Below are 20,304 nucleotides of genomic sequence, written 5' to 3' on the forward strand. Positions count from 1 at the left end.
GTTGAAAGCATCAATTTGAGAATGAATAATTGGTTGAAATTTATATATATCAACTGAAAAAAAAACTAGTTTTATGACTTACAGTTAACAAAATGGTTGTTTCAATAAAAGATATCTTCATACCGAGGCTGTATTTTCAAAAATTACTTTTTTTTCAGTAATGACCTATTAGCACTGAGCCAACAATTTATCACTTACCGTTTTGTGATGCATGTACTTTAAAGTTAAAGACTTTTTCTAATGCTCTGGCAATGTGCAACTTGGAAAAGACATAATGCACATAGAACTTTGTCCAAGGAAATACTTGTTGAAGTGTGGTTTAGAATGGCCACTAGGTTGGCTGAACAGGGCAGGTATTTTGGCTGCCTGAATAGAAAACAGATGTGAATTGCATAATTTACCGTTCAATTTTTCAAAGTATGCAAGAGTATAATTCAGAGTCCACTGAGCGAGACCAAGAGAGGGCCCAATTTCTTTGCGATGGAGGGTCCTCTGGTCAGAAATGAACTTTGCTGGTCACAATAATTCATTAATAGGAAATGTATCAGTTGTCATTTTTGTAAGTACTTGGGATTTGTGGTATACATTTGTATGTGGTACAGATGTATGCATCAATTTTCTAAAAACAAGGTCTAAACAGTTTTTTTTTCATGTTGCGATGCATACATCTCAGAATTGCTTTGTTTCTCAGCTGTAATAATTTTAGAAACAAACTAGCACCCCCACATTAACAGGATAACATCCCAACTCATTAAAATCGCCCTCACATTATCGGGATATCATTCTAACTCATAAATAGCACCTTCACATTATTTGAATATTCTAATTCATAAATAGCACCCCCACATTAACAGGATACATGCCAACTCATAAACGGCACCTTTACGTTATCTGGATATCATTTTAACTCATGAACAGTGCCCTTGCATTATTAGAATAGCATTTTAACTCATAAATAGCACCCTCACATTATTAGAATATCATTCTAACTCATAAATAGCGCCCTCACATTATCAGGACAACATGCTAACTCATAAACAGCGCCCTCACATTATCAGGATAACATGCTAACTCATAAACAGCGCCCTCAAATTATCAGGATAACATGTTAACTCATAAACAGCGCCCTCAAATTATCAGGATAACATGTTAACTCATAAACAGCGCCCTCACATTAACAGGATATCATTCTAACTCATAAATAGCGCCCTCACATTATTAGGATATCGTTTTAACTCATAAATAGCACCCTCACATTATCAGGATCACATGCTAACTCATAAACAGCGCCCTCAAATTATCAGGATCACATGCTAACTCATAAATAGTGCCCTCACATTATTAGCATATCATTCTAACTCATAAATAGCAAACCTCACATTATCAGGATAACATGCTAATTCATAAACAGCGTCCTCACATTATCAAGATAACATACTAATTCATAAACAGCGCCCTCACATTATCAGGATAACATGTTACCTCATAAACAGCGCCCTCACATTATCAGGATAACATGCTAACTCATAAACAGCGCCCTCACATTATCAGGATATCATTCTAACTCATAAATAGCGCCCTCACATTATTAGGATATCGTTCTAACTCATAAATAGCGCCCTCACATTATTAGCATATCCTTCTAACTCATAAATAGCACCCTCACATTATCAGGATCACATGCTAACTCATAAACAGCGCCCTCAAATTATCAGGATCACATGCTAACTCATAAATAGTGCCTTCACATTATTAGTATATCATTCTAACTCATAAATAGCAAACCTCACATTATCAGGATAACATGCTAATTCATAAACAGCGCCCTCACATTATCAAGATAACATACTAATTCATAAACAGCGCCCTCACATTATCAGGATAATATGCTAACTCATAAACAGCGCCCTCACATTATCAGGATAACACGCTAACTCATAAACTGTGCCCTCACATTACCAGGATAACATGTTAACTCACAAACAGAGCACGTTGCTTGTCACTAACTACCATTGGTAACCGGTTGTTTGTTCACGGCGTTCGAGCGGCCGACCCACGAACATCAAATCGAGCTGTTCGTGAACATACGAGAACAAGCCACCCGAACTCAGCCTCTAACTCATAAATGGCACCCTCACGATATCAGGATATCATTCTGACTCGTAAACAGCTCTCCACATTAACAGGATGACATTCTAACTCATAAACAACGCCCTCACATTATCAGGAAATCATTCTAACTCATAAACAGCGCCCTCACGTTATTAGGATATCATTCTAGCAACTCATATTCTCCATAAACTCCACTTTCATCATTTTTAGGGCTGTGTAGGAGACCTGGCCAAGGTGCTGACCAAAGTGTTTTTCAGTGTCATTGGACTTCAGTACTCTGTATAGAAAGCTTGCATTGGACTGGAACCAATACAGGTTTTGTTTTGTTGCCAGACGTAACCACATTAAATGACACTCATGTTACAATGGGAATCTTTTTTTAAAATGTTGGTCTTTTTATCCCTTTTGAGTAGTGTACAAATGCTGATAGACTTGGTCCATCACGTACTAAGATGGAAGCAAAGCATCTCTGAGAAGATTGAGTCCTTTCCTTGCCTTTTGGAATCAATGCCTACGATTCTGATAAGGATCCCTCATGCAGTCTTGGAAACTGTTCCTGTAGGTGAAGACTGGCATCTATCTGAGTTACTTCCTCTTCTTGATGTGCTCGTGGATCATCCTTGGGAAGTCCTACAGGATCTTGTCTTCCATGTTGCTTCTCTCCTTGCTGAAGGAAGCGAGGGCACTCTTCTCATCGGCACTGTAGATCTAGTTCTTATGCACAGCTTCCATGTCAACAATGTCTAGGATGAAATTAAACACAGAAGAATGAGTTACAGCAAAGTACTGAGACCATTCTGACAAACATTAAAGGATCTTTGTACAGTCCTTAAGTTTACACCTTATTTCATACATAATTATTAATTGGATTTGACACTAAGGCTGAGTTTGGGCAGCTTGCACTCATATATTCACAAACAGCTTGAGTTGTTAATCATGGGTCCGCCACTCAAATGCTGGGAACAGACAACTGATTATCGCTGGTAGTTGGTGGCGAGCAACATGGAGGCGTCCATGTATGCTCTCCAATGGTTAATGTTTGGATAACTGTCCTGAATTCTTTTCTATTTAAAAATATTCATTTCTGTCTTATGCAAAATTAGTAATGTTAATTTTGCAAAACTTCCCACTGTCTCTGGCTTTGTAAGCCATCTCGCTATTTTGTGCAGTTGTTCAAAATCCAAAATCTTACGAGTTATTCCGTCTGTTCCTGTAAAACCTGGATAACGAGCCTGCAAGGTTGGGGATTTTTTATAAAATTTTTTTTTATTAATTTTATTTTTTTTATGGTAACTTGCCAATGGTAACTTGCCAATGTTAACTTGCCAATGGTAACTTGTCAATGGTAACTTACCAATGGTAACTTACCAATAGTAACCAGCCAATGGTAACTTGCCAATAGTAACTCACCAATGGTAAGCTTATAGGTGATGAGGACAAGAAGCTTCTGCTAGGTGAGTCACAAAATTAAATACAGAACTGCATTTATTTCTCTAAGTGTTTCTGATTTATGAACATGAGGTCAAACAAAATAATAGCTATGCTTCCAATTACATTGAAAAAATAAGTTGGGTAGGTGGGTAGTATCTCTTTTGTTTCTAAAGTTTTGGGTCAAAAATTGTAGGGTGGAGAATTTTTTTTAAATCAAAAAGTGATTTTGATGTAGATTCACTTGTGTGCATTACGGAGCTCTAGTACTGTTCGGTGTCCGAACCAAAGATCGTATTACACCACGTAGAAAAAACAGCACTTACGCAAGGAATAAAAACCTGTCTATACCTGATAAACTAGTGCGGTTTAACGGTATTAGCTTGCTTTCAAGGAGTTGTGTACAGAAAAGTCTAGTGCCCTCTAGTGATATAAAAAGAGCTCAGCTTGCCATTTACTGTTCATTAAAGTTAGTTATCGCTGAAAGTCGTGTTCAGGTTCAATCCTCAGACATCCTGTCAAAAAATTGGTTTTTGCTCAAATTACCGACGGACAGGTGTTTAAAAAATCCATCTGTGCTGCTCAGCATACTGTTGGCTCTCAGATCTCACATAGTGATACATGTTCACATGTGAGAACACATTCAGCAGTTGATGTCGGCTAGCAGCCTTCTAGTGGAAGCAAACTCCACTGCAATTGACCAGTCTAGTCAGAGATGGTGCCTACGACTGACTCCTTCAACAGGTTAACCCCACTCCAGGGTTAACCTGTTGAAGGAGTCTGGAGACTGCATCCACCTTCAGGTGCTGGACAAGTTGACCTTGTGGGAGTTCTCAGCCCAGTCAGCAGTAGAGAACTGGAGGTCCAGACTAGACCTCAGTCTCCAAAGACTGTCTGAACATGGATTGTTTTGCTTTGCCGGCCAGCCATATCGTTTGTGCAATCTTAGGCCCTATTGTTGTGTATACCTTGACTGGCCAGTTGGATCATATCTTTTTAATTAAACTGTAAGTTAATTGAATTGTTCGGCAAAACAAAAGTATTGTTAAACAATAAAAGCTGATAAAAAAAAAAAAAAAGAAAATCATTTGTTGGTATTTCCCTGTGTCCTGCCCTAAACGGTTACGTATTTGGCGACTTTGCCACGACACATTTGTTTAGGGTTGGAATTATACATGTAAAGCAGAGAATGTCTCTTTTGCCTTATAATTAGCTTTGAATCTTTGAATTTACGAAATTTATTCACATGTATTGAGAGCCAACAGTTGCAATTTTCTCATTTTCGCTGTTAGTAGAGTGTATTTCTAGCTTGATATTTCAATTCGCTAATTTCAGTTCTAGCAGCAAGTATATGTAAGCAATGGCAAGCGAAGCTCTTTTGAAAACTGAGATACTGGAGTGGTGAAAGGAGGAGGATATTCGTCCTAGCCACGCTCTCCTTGGCACAGCAACAGTTCTTGATGACGCCGCTGAAGACATTGCAGTCACACTGGCCCAAAGCGTTCAGCATTTAATTGGTGTTTCGCATGGGGAGAGAAATCTACGTGTAGGTACCCAACTTTTGTGTGAGTTCGAAAAATGTGTCTGCAACGTGACACTGCCCCCTTTGGGTCAGGTTGTAGTGGGTCTCTCTGGCAGGACAATTCTCAAGGTTCATTGAATGGGGCCCATCCTTCGGAGTAAGGTTAGAGTTAAAAGAACTGGTTGCCAAGGGGTTAATACCAGCCCAAGAGAAAAGGCCATCTTCTGGGGAGTCTAGAAGTCAAATAACTGAGGCACTGGCACGTTGCACACTAAATAGTGGTAGGAAATTACAACCCTTTTCTGGAAGTAAGACATTGGCAAAGGAAGAAGATATTTTTGATGTCTGGATTGAACTTGCCAAGGGACAACTTGAAGAAGAAAATGATCGGGAAAAAAGAAAGAGAATAACAGAAATCCTCCGCCCCCCAACAGCCCACATAATATCAGATTTAAGACAAGATCAACCAGCAGCAAGCTCTGAAGACTACCTGGCTGCACTTGGGTTAGCTTTTTGCGGGGAACTGAGTCAGCAACTGAATTGAATGTGCTTTTCCATGCTTTCCACCAGAAACAAGGGAAGACACCATCAGAGTATTTAGTTCACCTTCAAGATATTCTGCGTCGATTAATAAGAAAGGGTGGAGTAGAGAAAGAGAAGAAAGACAGGGTGTTACTCTCTCAGTTCATCAAGGGTATCCTCTATGATGAAGAGCTCTTATTTATCTTGCAGTTGAAAGCAAAGTGCCGCAACCTCCCACCTACATGTACCTCTGACTTTTGCAAATGGTGAGACGCGAGGAGGCAGAGCAGATGGTAAGAATGTCTCATCGTGGTGTCAATACCCCAGTAAGGGAGGCAAAGACATTCCATCAGGCTGCAGGTGTGAAGGAAGTCAGGGAAAAAAGAAGACTCCAACAAACAGCCAACCCAAATGTTTTGCTACAAGTGTGGTCTAGAAGGGCACTACAAGGCCAAATGCACCAATGAGCCAAACGTAGAAAAAGTAAAGGGTCTGTTGATAAATTTCATCCAGGGAAACGAGAAAGGGCATCTGAGGAGGGCCGCTCAGAAGCCCAAAGAGTAAGGCCCAAATCCAGTTGTACTAGTGGTACTGATATTCCTGATGGCTTGATTGGACAGCTGATCACGAAAAGCCATCTTGACAGCAAGATAGCCCATTGCTTGTCGGATACAGGGTCACAAGTGACACTTACATGTGACAGTTTCTTTCAGCAACTACAGAGGGCTCTGTATCCAATGAGTGATTGAGTTTTGTGGCATGGTGGAAGTGGCACAATGCTGTATCTTGGCTGGACCCAAGTTGAAATTAGACGGGATGCAGAGTTCTGTGGCACAAGGGAGTCTTGCCAGACATTAGTGTTGGTGGTGCCAGATGTCAGAGATTTAGAAGGCATCAGCTGGTGGTGGGAACCAAGTCTGGTGTGTTGCCAAATTTGTTATCACACTATTTTGGGGAAAGACTCTCTTCAAGGTGCTCAGACGAATGATGGAGAGGTTTACCTAACGTGCCAAAATCTACAATAATTTTGCATTTCAAGAGAAGCTTCGACCTGATGGGCATGCGGGATTGATAAGTCTACTTAGCAAGGGCACAATGGAAGTTCCACCCAATTCTATGAAGATTGTTGTTGGCACGCCTCGAAATAAATGTAGAACTGGGACACCGACTACTGTGTTAATTGACGCTGCCTCTCTGCCCAGGTTGCCTGGTGGATTGAAGGTGGTGAGTTCTCTTCTTCCTGTTGATGCCGGGTTCAACAAGGTCAGTGTGTACTTGATGAATTCAACAGGACAAAGCGTACCCCTGCCAAACAAGCGTGTCTTGGGAGGGCCATTCATACCTGCATGGACAAGCATGACCAGGAGCAGTGAGAGTGGTAAGTGTAGCAAAGTTTCTGTGGGTACCGGTACATCAGTTCCACCAGGGAAAAATAGTTGTAAACCATCTATTACCGAAGCGGAGTTGGCCAAACTGCCAAAGTTTTGTATAGGGTCCTATAAACAAAGAATGGCAGTACCGAATTGAGAAACTAGCCTACCGTAGGTCTGAAGTATTTTCCAGAAATGAATGGGGTGTTGGTCTTACAGGACTCTCAATTCTCGCACCTTGCAAGATCAGTATACCGTTCCTGTTGTGCAGGATGTCCTTGACTGCCTGCATGGGAGTCAGTGGTTCTCAGTCAGTCCAATGAAGTCTCAGGACAAGGAAAAGACTGCTTTTGTGTGCCCTGCCAGGTTTTCCCAATAGGAGAGAATGCCTCAAGGAATCAAAGGGGCCCCTGCGATGTTCCAGCTGTTCATGGAGTGGTGTATGGCTGGTTTAAATTTTGAGGAGGTCCTGGTCTACATGGACGACATTATAGTATTTGCAACCAACACTCAAGGAAATGGAGATATGGATGGGGAAAACCTTTGACCGTCTTGCTCAGTATGGCTTACAAGTAGCACCAGAGAAGTGTAAGCTGTGCTGCATATTAGTGAAATATCTCAGTCATATTGTGTCACAGGAGGTGTCTGGACTGACTCTGCGAAGGTGGATGCCATTAAATCTTGGCCCCATCCCGACAAGGTTAGGCAGTTGTGCTCTTTTCTGGGGTTTTGTGGATACTACTGCCAATTTACTGAAGGTTTCCAAAATAGCTAAACCTCTGCATCAGCTCACTGGAGAATTCCAGAGGCAGGAGTCATCGTCCCGTTCTGTTCCCAACAATTACAGGGAGAGTAGGTTGTCACTTGGTCCTTCATGGACTGTCGAGTGTGAAGATACTTTTCTCACATTAATCGCATGCTGCCAGGCTACCCGGTTTTGGCCACGTAGGCCTTATACGCGAAACTGGGGAGTCCGAAACAGGACAAAAGAGCTAGGCCTTATAACAAAAGACCGTACTCAGAACAAAAGACCGAGCTGCTGGGCATTGCTATTTTTTTTAGTTGTCAACAACTGTTTTGAGAGATTATACCACTGTTTGTGGCATTCAGCGCGAGTGGATTACCACCCTGGACAAAAATGTTCCAGAACTCCAGTGATGAGTAGTACAATACCGTTGCACGCTAATCTGGCTCCTATTGAAAAGACGCCAGCCAGGTACTGTGCCGGTTTTGGGAACAAAAGAAACTTAAATAACATCACACAATCTTGGCTCTTTTTACAAGGCGGCTGGCCTGGCTGAAATACTCGGGCATCAATAGATATTGTCTGTCAGATTAGAGTAGCCACCAGACAGTTATTCTTAGGGGTGTCAATGTCCATCAAATGAAGTTATGATTTTCTAAAGAATTTTGAAAACGGAAAATCTTGAAAGTCGCCCGGTTTTACGTCATGCAACTTCATATTACACCTGGCAGCAAGTGGTTAAAGGGGAAGATGTGTGTTGCTCCTGTGTTGGCCTTTACTGATGTTACTCAACCATTCATCTTGCATATCAATGGATCAAAGGATGGACTAAGCGCTGTCTTGTGTCAGGAATCATCCGGTAAGCTACGTCCGGTACCTCATCCAAGCTACTGAATGGAACAACCCTGCTTACAAATTGGAATTTTTGGTGCTCAAATGGTCAATCACAGAAAAGTTAAAGGACTTCTTGTACACAGCAAGGAGGATAAAAGTTTTCACAGACAACAATCCTCTAACATACGTACTCACCACAGCCAAACTGGATGCTACGGGCCACTGCTGGCTAGTGGCACTCACTGTTTTCGAATTCACACTGCACTATAAGCCCGGACCCTGTAACACAGATGCTGATGCACTGTCCCGGAGGCCACATCCCATAGAAATAAATGCTGATAATCAGAGGGACCAGGTTCATATCCTTGAGGTTTGCTTGCAGGATGAGAATGGAGACATTGAAAAGCACTGTGATATGGACGTCATCTGTGCTGTCTCTGCCAGTCTATCTTTTGTATCTCCGAATCATCAGTTCAGGTGGTGAAGAGATGTTCCAGTTGGTGTTGCCAAAACATTTTCAGAAGCGGGCAGTACGAGGACTTCATGATGAACTTGATCACATGGGAGCAGAGAGGATACATGTAGTTGCGTTGGCTTGACAATGATTTTACGAGCCCAAGATGACCTCTAAGATAAAACAATAGATTTCTCAGTGCATCAGATGTGTAGCCTGAAAGACAACACAAAAAGTAGCTGCGCCCTTGGTAAACATCTCCTCTGGAGTTGGTGTGCATGGATTTTCTTAAGTTGGGGCCTGATAAGAGTGGGTACAAATACATATTAGTCATAACGGATCATTTCACTAGATATGCCCAAGCTGTTCCAACGAGAGATAGATATTCAAGAACTGTTGCGAGGGTGTTGTGGGAACATTTTTTCCTGCACTATGGACTACCAAAATGTGTCCACTCAAACCAAGGTCGAGAGTTTGACAACAACCTTATCAAGGAACTTGCTTCGCTTCTGAGTCTAAGTGAAGGACAACTCCCTATCACCTGCACCGCGATTCACAGCCTGAATGGTTTAATCGCACATTGCTGACCATGTTGGGTACTCTAACAGCTGAAAAGAAGTATACATGGAGCAGATTCATTACACCTACATGTATGGTACACGCATACAGTTCCACCAGAAATGACAGCACAGGTTTCTCCCCCTACCATTTCATGTTTGGGAGGGAGGCTCGACTACCCATCGATGTGTGTTTTGGCAAAACTCCCCATGGTGTATCACACAAACCAAACAGCACTCCAAGTATGTTGAGAATCTCAAGCACAACTTGCAGAATGCTTAGCAGCTGGCAATGAATGAATCCAACAAGTCGTTATGATGCAAAAGTGCAAAGGACTGAATTGCAGACTGGTGACCTGGTGTTGTTAAGGAATGTTGGTTTCCAAGGTCCGCATAAACTTGTGAACAAATGGGATCAGATGGTTCCTGTTGTTCTTGGGCAACCCGACAGTAGTGTTCCAGTATACAGGGTTAAGCCAGAGACAGGAACTGGTACTGTGAGAACCCTCCATAGGAATATGATGCTGCCCATTGGCAGTATTGCTGCTAAAGCTGACACTCCTACCAGAGGGCTTGAAGGTTCCAAGGCAGGTACCCCAAAGGCCCAGAGAAGTAAAGTGAAAGCATCATCAGATGAGATTCCTTCCCAGACTGAAGAGATACACTGTAGATGAAGCTTCTGATGAGGAGGCAGACTTGATTGTTACTCGGCCAAATATTGAAAATCCTGACCCTGATGTTGAATCCCAGGTTGACCTTAATGCAACTGAAGAAACCATCCCTGAAACAAACTGTCCCAGGTCTGTTGCGAGCACAGATAGTGACTTGAGAGCAGATGCCAAAGTTTTTGTTCCCAAATCTCTCCTCCAGGAATCACGTATGAGTTAGGAGCTAAATGGCAGCTCCCTAACTATTGGAGTAGACGAGCAACTGCCGGAGACCACAGAGATAAGGGTTGTAGATCCCGCGGACACTCTGGTAACAGTTAATAGTACCTGTTGTGAAGCCGCTGACCTCAATGCTCAGTCTACTAGCAATGATTCTGACAAGACTGAAACAGTCGGGAGTGTGGGTGTTCCATGTATTAATGTTGCATTTTCTTTAGAGTCCCCAAACAGGGATGCAGGTTCAATCCTGAGACATTTTTTTTTAAAATTAAAAAGTAATTTTGATGTAGATTCACTTGTGTTCATTACGGAGCTCTGGTACTGTTCGGTGTTCGAACCAAAGATTGTATTGCACCACGTACAAAAACAGCACTCATGCAAGGAAGAAAAAACCTGTCTAAACCTGATAAACTGGTGCAGTTTAACTGTATTAGCCTGCTTTCAAGGAGTTGTGTACAGAAAAGTCACCAGTGCCCTCTAGTGATAAAAAAAGAGTTCAGCTTGCCGTTCACTGTTCATTAAAGTCAGTTATCGCTGAAAGTTGTGTTCAGGTTCAATTCTGAGACATCCTATCAAAAAATTGGTTTTTGCTCAAATAATCGACGGATAGGCGTTTAAAAAATCCATCTTTGCTGCTCAGCATACTGTTGGCTCTCAGATCTCACATAGTGATACATGTTCACATGTGAGAACACATTCAGCAGTTGATGTCGGCTAGCAGCCTTCTAGTGGAAGCAAACTCCACTGCAATTGACCAGTCTAGTCAGAGATAGTGCCTACAACTGCTGGAGTGGGGTGAACCTGTTAAGGAGTCGGGGACTGCTCCCACCTTCAGGTGCTGGACAAGTTGACCCTGTGGGAGTTCTCAGCCCAGACAACAGTAGAGAACTGGAGGTCCAGACTAGACCTCAGTCTCCAAAGACATCTGAATATAGATTGTTTTGCTTTGCAGGCTAGCCATATCATTTACACAATCTTAGGCCCTATTGTTATGTATTCCTTGACTGACCAGTTGGATCATATCCTTTTTCAATTAAACTGTGATTGTAAGTTTGCTGAATTGTTTGGCAAAACAAAATCATTGTTAGACAATAAAAGCTGATCAAGACAACAACAAAAATCATTTGTCGGTATTTCTCTCTGTCCTGCCCTAAAAGGTTATGTAACAAATGAAAGGATAAAGTCTGATACGCATTCAATATCCTCATGACACTGAGATTGGTGTGAAGGTTGGCGGCATGATGCATGCCCAACCATCACTTGTGCATTCTATTGCCAGGTAGGCCTATGTCATGTACGTGTGGCAATTTGTCCGTGATGCTAAACCCATCCAAACTATTTCATGTAAGAGTAATCAGTACAGGCAATATTGAAAATATAAAGCTATATATTTCAAATTTTTATTAGGGCTAACTTTATTTTCAACTTACTGCACATTTTATCATAATTCCCACCTCCCCCAAATATTGCAACTCACATTTTTGTATCGCGATGCCATGCCAATCAGTTAAAAAGAATTTAAAGATTGAAACATTTTGCCTTTTTCCAAAAAAAATTAGACATGTTGCTTTAAATCAGTAATTTTTTTTACAAAAATCATTTGATTTAAATCGCGATTAAAATCGGCGATTGAAATCAAGGTGATTTACTTGTAAATCAGCCAACCCTGCATGGAGGTGGTGTGTGATCCTGTTCCGAGAACAGTATTCTCTGGTTGTTTCCTGCCGTTGGAGTGCGAGAACAAGAACAGGCTGCCATTAAGAGTGGGCCGCCCAAACTCGACTTAAGTTTCTGTAAGTCTATCATTTTCTAGTACATGTAGTCAGAAAATGAACAATGAAGTAAAGACTCTGTTACTCATGATAGGAGCTGACGGACTAAACTAGCATTGCACATCATAAACTTGAAAACTTCAATATTCCATTGGAGTGAAGTGAACTAAAAAGTGACATCATGCCTTTCTGGACGACTGAGGCCGCTGTAATCTCAATCTTTCGGCATTTAATTATGCCAACAGGGAAGATGCTTCTTTTATGAGTTTTTCTATCAAAACTCTGAAACCAAAATTTACTCCTTGAACATGTCTCAGGAAATGTTGACCATTGATCTTTGGTAATTTGCAATGAAACAGCGAGGAAAAGAAAACGTAGGCCAGGAAATGAGAACAATTCCAGTACAGTCGGTGCATTCAACTAGCTTGCCCTGGTTACAAGGATTTAATCTTTGTCTTGTCCCTACGCTCGTCACCCAGTGACTGAACAGGGCACTGGGAAGGGCTCATGGCCTTGCAAAGATTCTACATGTAGTGAAGGAAATATGTTACAAGGGGTCACAGCTAACGACGTGCAGAGAATTTTGGGTAGATTTCTGCGAGGTGCACGAGCTCACTCAATGCGTTGAAATACAAGGGAAAGTTATCAATTCAATATTTTTTCTTTTTCTTCCTCATTGCTGAAAATATTTTCACTACTAAATATTTTCATCCAAAATTGATCAAGATAACCAATGATTGTAAAAATATTGCCAAAAGACACATGATCAGTGATACCGTAATACCACACTGTGATTGTACCAAGGCCTTGTTTTTATCATATAGCTGACATTTTGCCCTAACCAAAATATTTAACAGAAGTGATAACCTCATGGTCAAAGGTTATGTAGAACGTACATGTAGCCAATCAAAGTGCTATTCAATCAGCCCTTCCCGGCACCCTGTTCAGGCACTGGGTGACAAGTGAATCTCGTCCCCACCGTCTTGCTTGACAAGGCATACACAGCCATCCCAAGGTCAGGGTTACCCCATGTTAAAGCAACCCAAAAGAACTCGTTGTTTTTTGCTAACCAAAAGCCAATGGGGGATCCAGGACCACAATTTCGTAGTGGGGAGTGGATTTGTTTTGCTTTTGAAATTTTTTTGAGGGGTTTGGCCTATTTATACACAGTTTGAAAGGGAAACTTCATTACCTTTTGGGCTGCCTTTTGTGGGGAGGGGGTATGGCCCCTTTTCCCAGATACACCCTTGCTGAAAGCCATCACATACATGTACAACACATGACTCTTACCTGTGCTACTTATGACATAACTTATGTCTGCAGCTATGGGGATTTCATCGCTGGTCCTTCAACTTGCACCAGGATGCGGGATACGTTAGCCGGTCTGAACGTAGGCAGCCACTGCACCACCTTCAACAGGAGACAAGGTCTTCCCAAATCTAAGTGGGGAAAAATGACAAAAATAACAAGAAAAGGTTACCTTTAAGGTTTTTCAGTCATTTCCCATAGACTTATGAACTACTATCAGCCTTAGCCAGTTGATTTGGTGTATCTTAAGCCGGTAACCAAACGAACAAAGATGGTACCCAGTAACTTCTGTGTTGTACAAATAGTGAAATCTGTGACTGTGAGGGGGGGTTTCTCGAAGAACCTCTCATAGATCTGTAGCGACCCATGACCTATAAAAGTCACACTAACAAATGACCATTTATGCAAATGACCTTCTTTCTATGCCATATTGTTTTCGCACATGTGTTCTCCCTGGAATTTTCCTATGTCTTCTACCTAATTTTTGCCAGCTTCATCCACTACTTAGTTTTTGTTAACTGTTCAAGGAGAATTGTTCTTCATATCTTCTATTTTATCAACTGTGCAGTGATAGTAATAAACTGACTGACCCTAAAAAAGACACTTTCTGTCGGTCGAGCACTAGTCCACGTGCATGCTGGGCAACTCGCCCAAACAAAGACTGACAGAGTTGCCCCATTGGACAGGGGTGTATACATGTACATGTACCAGGTCGCCGATTTGACCGACCACGTCGAGCAAAGTTTCCTTTTGGCCCGACAGCAACCAACCCAACCCAACAAATCAATTCCCTCTTAAAGGAGATGGGGTGGGGACCCTTAACATTTACAAGTAATTCTTTGTGTTCATTCTGACACAATTTTTGTGAAAAATCCCACAAATTGTTCTAGCCCAGCACTCTTTCTTCTGAGACGGTTCAACCTAAAACGTATACTCTTCCACTGCTGTGCTCAATGCTCATGGGCTAGCACGTGTGTGGCCTTCAACTTACAATGACTCTAACAAAACCCTTATGGCAGATTGAGTTAATGTTGTACTAATACATGTATGGAATGTCTTTACATGCATACTGGATTTTAAAAAATCGGCCATGGGACAACCGAGTTCTTGAGAGGGGGGAGGAAAGCCTGCCTTGGACAGGAACTGGACAGTCCAGTTCTTGAGGGCATTATCCCCCCCCCCTTCCCTTGGCTATAAGATGATAGAAAAAACCAGCTCTTTTCGTGTTACAACGTTAGAAAGTGCAAGGGCCAAACGTATCAGCGAAAATTTAATTTCTAAACAAACATGACTGAAAAGTGACAGCTTGTGTACCTGCTGTTGTCTCCATCCACTGTTCTTATTCCTCATCACTGTCAGAGTCGGCATCCCCATCACCACAGTCCACACTGGAGCTTGAGTCTCTCCTGCGCTTGCTTCTTAAGAAGAAGAAAATGAGATATAAAAAACCATATGTCATCACTGACTCTGAGAGTTGACTTCCGCAATGAGAACATACCAATGACTTTATAAAAGAAATACAACCAATTACAAAAGACGGGATAGACTTCCATTTCCTTCATTTTTCGTCCGTCTTTCCGTTGTTTGGATTTTAAAACTTTTTCCTTCTCTCTGAAAAGAGAGAAATGACCCACAATGTTATTCCTCAGTTGACAACCACATTGAGGAGTACAGCGGACATTGCATTGCTCAGGAAACAGTTGTCAGAATGTGTGTGCCGACACTGCTTTGTGAAATTGTCAGCTGGCTCGGCACATGGCCAGTGCATTGTGACCATCTTTGGTCAGAATCTTCAGACACTTTTGCAAACAGTTTGAATCGCTAAAATTTTTCTTTTCTTCTCAAATGTGAGTAAACATTACCATCATTATTGGAACCTCCGATTCTTGCTTAATCTTAGGCCAGGGGCATTTGGAGGTGAATTAAGAGGATTTTGATTCGGGGTACGACAGTGCACCAGCTACATTTTTAGTGAAATGAATTGAGGAAGCAAAAACATATGGAAGGTACTGTAACAATGCATACCATCACCATCTGCAGGTCTGGATGGCAATGTGGGCAATGTGAGACATTATGGGAGGTTCATTAATTACAGTCAACAACAGTCACATTTACCCTTGCGTATAATCAACTCACAAGAGCCATCTTGACAAGCAATGAGACTTGCCTTCCCATAATGCACTTCACAATCAGATTGGTACATTGTCCTGTTACAGTACTTAGACTCCACATGTATCGCCAAACCATGTGTTAACCACTTCCTGCCGGGGCAGTTATCAATGTTGATGATGCTGGGCCGGGATATTTATCATTTTTTTCTGTTTTTCGAAATTCATTAACAATTCCTACATGTATCTTCATTTATTGGACACTTACAAACACGTGAAGGACAGTCTGGTGGCCCCTCTAGCCTGACAGACAAAATCTATTTATCCCTGAGTATTTCAGCCAGGCCTGCAAGCCTTGTAAAAAGAGCCCAGATTATGTGGTGTTATATAACTTTCTTTTGTTCAGGAACCTGACTTAATGTGCTGCTGACCTCTTTTCAATTGGGGCCAGATTAGCATGCAGCGGTGCTGTGTGGCTAATCGCTGTGGTGGTGGAGCGCTTTTGTCTCTAGTGGTAATCCACTCGCTCTAAATGCCCCAAACCATGGTATACTGTTTCAAAACAAGGCTGCATTATCTCCACTTTTGAGAGGGAAAAAATGTTGGTAATTCCTAGCAGCCTGGTCTTTTGTTCCGAGTACAGTCTTTTGTTACAAGGCCCTGTTCCCTTTGTCAGAGTTCGGAGACCCCAGCCACACATATAAAGCATACATGTCCGGATCCGGAATCATCGGCAGGGAGCAGTAGTAGTATTCTTCTCCTTCTGTCTTAAAAGACAATGGATCTGCGCTGGAAAAAGTCAGTTTGTTGTGGAGCAGCGCCGGCTATGGCTGATAGGTCCAATTCTGGATTGACAGTTTTTGTCACAATGCCTGCACGTGTAGGCACTGGGCAGCAAAGGTGCGGGGGCTCCTCTTGCTCTACGTCGCTCCCTCTTGTCTTGCCACTGCTGTTTCCTTCTCTCCTCCCCTCTCTTGACACCTGTTCTGACGACATGACGCCAGTTGTTGCAGTCGTCAGCAGCCATTTCCCATGAGCTTGGGTCGATCTCCGCAGCCTTCATGTCCCTCTTGCACATGTACTTGAAGCGCAGCATGGGGCGACCGGCTGATCTGGATCCTGCTGCGAGCTTGCCATAGAGGACGTCTTTTGGCAGACGTCCTTCCTCCATCCGGCGAACATGTCCCAGCCACCTCAGACGTCTCTGGGACAGCATCGCAAACATGCTTTGGGTGCCTTCTCAAGCACCTCAGTGTTTGGTACTCTGTCCTGCCAGGAGATGCCCAAGATGTGCCGCAGGCAACGCTGGTGGAAACTGTTGAGGCGCCGTTCCTGTCTGGCATACGCTGTCCAGGTTTCGCTGCCATACAGTAGTGTACTCAACACGCAGGTGTTATACACCGAAATCTTGGTGTTGACAGTGAGTTTGCTGTTTTCCCACACCCTCGTTGACAGGCGTGCCATGGTGGAGGCTGCTTTGCCAATGCGCTTGCTGATCTCAGCATTCAAGGACAAGTTGCTGGCAATTGTTGAGCCAAGGTAAGTGAACTCCTCAACCACTTCCAGGGTGTGGTCACCTATGCCGATGCTGGGCGCTTGGCTGACATCCTGACCCATCACATTTGTTTTCTTCAAACTGATGGTCAAGCCGAACTCGCTGCAGGTGTGTGCAAGGCAGGTAATAAGTCTCTGTAGACCTGCCTCTGAGTGAGAGGCCAGAGCAGCATCATCAGCAAACAGCATCTCACGTGGCAGCAGCTGATGGACTTTGGTCTTACCTTGCAAACAAGCAAGGTTGAAAAGTTTGCTGTCTGACCGTGTATGGAGGTAGACCCCATCCTCCTAAGAATTGAAAGCTGACGAGAGCAGCAGCGAGAAGAAGATGCCAAAGAGTGTGGCGGCAAGGACGCATCCCTGTTTCACTCCGCTCTTGATGGGGAATGGGGCAGAGGATGAGCCGTCAGACTACACTATGCCCCGCATGTCGTCATGGAAGGACGAAATCACACTCAGCAACTTCAGAGGGCATCAAATCTTCTCCAGGAGCCTGAAGAGACCCTTCCTGCTGACCGGATCAAAAGCCTTGGTCAGATCAATAAAGGCGATGTAGAGGGCCTGTTTCTGTTCCCGACACTTCTCCTGCAGCTGTCTCCCTGTGAAGATCATGTCGATGGTGGACCTCTGTGCTCTGAAACCGCACTGGGACTCCGGGTATACTCGATCAGCGAGCTGCTGCAACCTTTTCAGTGCAACACGAGCGAATGCCTTCCCCATGATGCTGAGCAGCGAAATACCTCTGTAGTTGTTGCAGTCGCTGCGATCTCCCTTGTTCTTGTAGATGGTCAAGATGTTTGCATTGCGTATGTCATGGGGTATGGAGCCTTCCTCCCAGCACTGACACAGGAGCTCGTGGAGGTGGTGTAATAGAGTGGGCTTAGCACACTGCAACACCTCTGCCTGGATGCCATCGTTTCTAGGAGCCTTGCTATGAACGAGGGAGTCAATGGCCTTGCTGAGCTCCTCCTCTGTTGGCGAGTTGTCAAGCTCCTCTATGACGGGCAGACTGGGGATGCTGTTGATGGCCGTCTCTGTGACGACGTTCTCTCTCAGGTAGAGGTCTTGGTAATGCTCTGCCCACCATTCCATCTGTTTGCTGTGGTCGATGATGGTCTCACCAGAGGATGACTTCAGGGGAGCTGTTTTCCTCGCAGTAGGTCCGAAGGCTTTCCTCATCCCTTCATAGACTCCACGTGTGTTCCCTCTATCAGCAGCCTCTTGAATGCTGCGACACAAGTTCAGCCAGTACTGGTTGGCGCAGTGACGTGCAGTTCTCTGAGCATTGTTTCTGCCACTTCTCAGAGCAGCGAGGTTCCTAGCTGACGGTTCCCTCTTGTAGTTCATCAGAGCTTCAGGCTTGGTTTTGATAAGAGGTTCCATCTCTAGGAGATTCTCCTCAAACCAGTCTGTGTTTCGGTGCTCCTTCTTTCCGAACGTTGACAGGGCTGCGCTGTGGATGGTGTCTCGCAAGAAGTTCCATCTCTCTTCTGCAGTCTCAATGCCGGCTCGTCCCCGCGGGTTGTTGAAACAGCATCAGTGAACTCACTGCAGAACTCGGAGTCAGACGTCTTAGCAGTGTTGATGCGTGGGGTCCTGTGTGCTTGGAGTGGTGGATCTTTTGTGGCAAGAGGTGTACTTTGCTGCAAACCAATGAGTGGTCTGTGTCGCAGTCTGCACTGTGGAAGCTGCGTGTGAGCAGCTGGGCTCTTCTGCTGATGATCAAGTCCAACTGGTGCCAGTTGTGCAACCTTGAGTGCCTCTAGGACACTCGGTGGTATGGCTTGGTGCTGAAGAACATGTTGGTGATGCACAGCTTGCGGTAGGAACAGAGTTCCAGCAGTCTCTGGCCGTTCTCCTTCATCTAGCCAAGTGTCCAAGGCAATCAGGCCAGGTGTCATGATCTCCTCCCACTCTGGCATTGAAATCCCCAAGCAGAAACAAGTGCTCAGAGCCTGGGATGTTGCATACAGCGGCACCAAGTTCCTCGTAGAACTGATCCTTGTCCTCTGGCGCAAAACAGAGCTTTGGCCCGTAGACGCTCGGTATGGTGGTGGAACCTGCAGAGGTGGAAAGTGGCAGGGCCAGGGTCTTAGAAGTTAACTGTTGATGATGGCCGTCTTTTGAGAGTCGTCAATCTGATGCAAGTCGTCGGATAAGCCAGAACGCATGGTCCTGACATTCCAGGTCGCGAGTCGCAGGGCTGGCAGTTTCTTTTCTTCTTATTTTATTTGGTGCGATGTTCCCGTCTGCTTGTCGAGTTTTCTCTAAGCTCCAGGCCCCCACTGAAGCAGGCAGACCGTGGCGGGTCGTTACCTTACTGGCCGGGGGCTGCCCGGCTTGAGGCGGGCGGTAGCAGACCAGTGGGACACGATGGTCCCTCCCACCGGCGGAGGCAACCCGTAGCGTCCTACCCTACGACAATCAGGTTGGACTTATCACTTGTAAACTGTTGCCTCCCGTGTTGATTTAGCTGCTATACAGCAGCACCGAAGTGACCTCTCCAGGGCGCAGAACTGGGCAAGATGTATGGAGATTCAGGGCTGCCCATGCTCCAAAATCCCCCTCTTGGCCTCGCTGATGTGGTTCAAAGGAAAGTTGGGCAATACATTTGGCACAAGGTTGGCTGCAGGAGCTGTCAGAAGGAAGTCAGAAATGACGCCCATCTGCCTTAGGTGCTCCGGACCAGATTTCTGTTGGGTTTACTCCTCAGCCCTTCCTCCTCCTGGAGGTATCCACAAGGCAGCAGAGGTTTGAATTCAGAGTTTTCCTTCTCCTAGATGGATTGCCGACCAAGCCTAAGGAGCCCCATCTACCCCAGCAGGGAGTGGTTAATGTTAAAAAAGGCCATTTGTAGAGTCCAAGTTACTCGGACTGGGTATAATTAATGCATTTGATTGACAAGTTACATGAATGTGCTGGCGAATGCAGATTCAGTCACCTTTGTTGACAGCAATATGCTAAGTGCAACACCAGCCCAAAATAGTTGATGGCCATCGGCATTACAAATAATAATTTGAAGAAACATGAGAAATGATGGACACAAAAACAGTTAAAAGCCTATAATAAAGGGGCCTATGGATGCTTGTAAGTGGCGGGTAACTGCTGTTTCATTAGAAATAAAAATAAAT

At 43.9% G+C, this 20,304-nt stretch overlaps 1 protein-coding gene across 3 annotated transcripts in view; it reads right to left on the reverse strand.

Moving 5' to 3' along the window:
* Positions 1 to 810: 810 nt before the first annotated feature.
* The window catches only part of LOC147798099 (refilin-B-like), a 57,846-nt gene continuing 38,352 nt past the window's right edge, over positions 811 to 20,304 (reverse strand). For 2 of the 3 annotated variants that reach the window (XR_015426565.1, XR_015426567.1), the window contains exons 4-6: positions 14,826 to 14,926; positions 13,494 to 13,642; positions 811 to 2,855 (exon numbers count right to left, since the gene is read on the reverse strand). The gene's annotated coding sequence lies outside the window, so the exon portion shown is untranslated. Of the gene's footprint in view, positions 2,856 to 13,493; positions 13,643 to 14,825; positions 14,930 to 20,304 lie in introns of all 3 variants that reach the window. The other variant, XR_015426566.1, reaches the window with a different exon arrangement.

Source organism: Acanthaster planci, linkage group LG09, assembly GCF_054643075.1.
Source record: "Acanthaster planci isolate LZ-2023a linkage group LG09, COTS_SCS, whole genome shotgun sequence".
Classification (NCBI taxonomy): domain Eukaryota; kingdom Metazoa; phylum Echinodermata; class Asteroidea; order Valvatida; family Acanthasteridae; genus Acanthaster; species Acanthaster planci.